Source organism: Triturus cristatus, chromosome 11 (assembly GCF_964204655.1).
Source record: "Triturus cristatus chromosome 11, aTriCri1.1, whole genome shotgun sequence".
NCBI lineage: Eukaryota > Metazoa > Chordata > Amphibia > Caudata > Salamandridae > Triturus > Triturus cristatus.
The window spans coordinates 98,835,966-98,838,465 of record NC_140594.1 but is presented as its reverse complement, the minus strand read 5'-3'; positions in this window follow the sequence as shown (position 1 = coordinate 98,838,465).

The following is a 2,500-nucleotide window of genomic DNA, read 5'->3' as shown; positions in this document are numbered from 1 at the left end:
GGGGCCCGGCCGGAGCACCTGAACCCAGGCGAGCGAGGGGAGGCTCCCCGGCCACGACGGAACCCCGTCCCGGGCCTTTGGCAGTGCCGCAGGCCGGGGGACAGGGCCCGGGGACGGAGACCCCGACCCGGGGCCCGCCCGGGCCCCTGGAACCAGCCGGGGCTCCGGGGACCGCAGGCGCAAGGGAAGCCTCCCCGGGCCCTCCGGACCGCGCCCCGGGCACCCTGCCACGCGGAAGGACCCAGGACGGAGCCCGGGGCGGGGAGGCCGCCCTCCCCGGGGACCCCAGGGGCCCGGCCGGAGCTCCTGAACCCAGGCGAGCGAGGGCAGGCTCCCCGGCCACGACGGAACCCCGTCCCGGGCCTTTGGCAGTGCCGCAGGCCGGGGGACAGGGCCCGGGGACGGAGACCCCGACCCGGGGCCCGCCCGGGCCCCTGGAACCAGCCGGGGCTCCGGGGACCGCAGGCGCAAGGGAAGCCTCCCCGGGCCCTCCGGACCGCGCCCCGGGCACCCTGCCACGCGGAAGGACCCAGGACGGAGCCCGGGGCGGGGAGGCCGCCCTCCCCGGGGACCCCAGGGGCCCGGCCGGAGCTCCTGAACCCAGGCGAGCGAGGGCAGGCTCCCCGGCCACGACGGAACCCCGTCCCGGGCCTTTGGCAGTGCCGCAGGCCGGGGGACAGGGCCCGGGGACGGAGACCCCGACCCGGGGCCCGGCCGGGCCCCTGGAACCAGCCGGGGCTCCCGGGACCGCAGGCGATGGGGAAGCCTCCCCGGGCCCTCCGGACCGCGCCCCGGGCACCCTGCCACGCGGAAGGACCCAGGACGGAGCCCGGGGCGGGGAGGCCGCCCTCCCCGGGGCCCCCAGGGGCCCGGCCGGAGCACCTGAACCCAGGCGAGCGAGGGGAGGCTCCCCGGCCACGACGGAACCCCGTCCCGGGCCTTTGGCAGTGCCGCAGGCCGGGGGACAGGGCCCGGGGACGGAGACCCCGACCCGGGGCCCGCCCGGGCCCCTGGAACCAGCCGGGGCTCCGGGGACCGCAGGCGCAAGGGAAGCCTCCCCGGGCCCTCCGGACCGCGCCCCGGGCACCCTGCCACGCGGAAGGACCCAGGACGGAGCCCGGGGCGGGGAGGCCGCCCTCCCCGGGGACCCCAGGGGCCCGGCCGGAGCTCCTGAACCCAGGCGAGCGAGGGCAGGCTCCCCGGCCACGACGGAACCCCGTCCCGGGCCTTTGGCAGTGCCGCAGGCCGGGGGACAGGGCCCGGGGACGGAGACCCCGACCCGGGGCCCGCCCGGGCCCCTGGAACCAGCCGGGGCTCCGGGGACCGCAGGCGCAAGGGAAGCCTCCCCGGGCCCTCCGGACCGCGCCCCGGGCACCCTGCCACGCGGAAGGACCCAGGACGGAGCCCGGGGCGGGGAGGCCGCCCTCCCCGGGGACCCCAGGGGCCCGGCCGGAGCTCCTGAACCCAGGCGAGCGAGGGCAGGCTCCCCGGCCACGACGGAACCCCGTCCCGGGCCTTTGGCAGTGCCGCAGGCCGGGGGACAGGGCCCGGGGACGGAGGCCCCGACCCGGGGCCCGGCCGGGCCCCTGGAACCAGCCGGGGCTCCCGGGCTCGCAGGGGAAGACCCTCCGGGCACCCTGCCACACGGCAGGACCCAGTTGCCGGCTGAGGACCGAGAGGGGTCCCAGAGTACCCTGTCCCTAGTAATCCGGAGGAAGGCTACCCCCCATTCTTGAAACCCGCGCGCTCCGAGTGACGGAGGGGACCCTAGGGGCGAACGCGCCCGGCCTCCTGGAGCCCTGGCTGGGATCCGAGAGGCGAATGGACCCTCATCGGGACTTCCAGGCCTGGCCCTGCCATCTGGTCGTCCCATTGGAAAGCATTGCGCGCGACCAGATGGCCGAGGGGAAAGGCGCCACCAGATGGCCGGCAACTGAAAGGACTCCCGCCTGCCCAGCCACCCACCCACCCACCAGGGGCTCGGGGTGGGACTCTGCTTCCCGGCTGGGCCTCAGGCACGGGGAGGACCACCGGAGCTCTCGGGGCCTGGGCGCCCGGGGGAGGGGGGGGAGAGGACTGCCCGGGACCCGTGGAGCCCGTTTCTGGGCACTTTGCCATGCCGCGGCCCGGAGGAGGGAAGCCCCGGAGGCCTGGGAAGGATGTTGCCCGGGCGTAGCCCGTCTGGTCCCCGGCAATGAACCGCACAGCCCCGGCATGGGTGTTCCGGCATACCCTGCCCCTACTAATCCGGAGGAAGGATACCCCCCTTTCTTGTAACTCGCGCGCTGCGAGTGACGGAGGGGACCCTAGGGGCGAACGCGCCCGGCCTCCTGGAGCCCTGGCTGGGATCCGGGAGGCAAATGGACCCTCATCGGGACTTCCAGGCCGGCCCGGCCATCTGGTCGCCCCATTGGAAAGCATTGCGCGCGACCAGATGGCCGAGGGGAAAGGCGCCACCAGATGGCCGGCAACTGAAAGCAGCCATAGTGGTAGGGCTCCC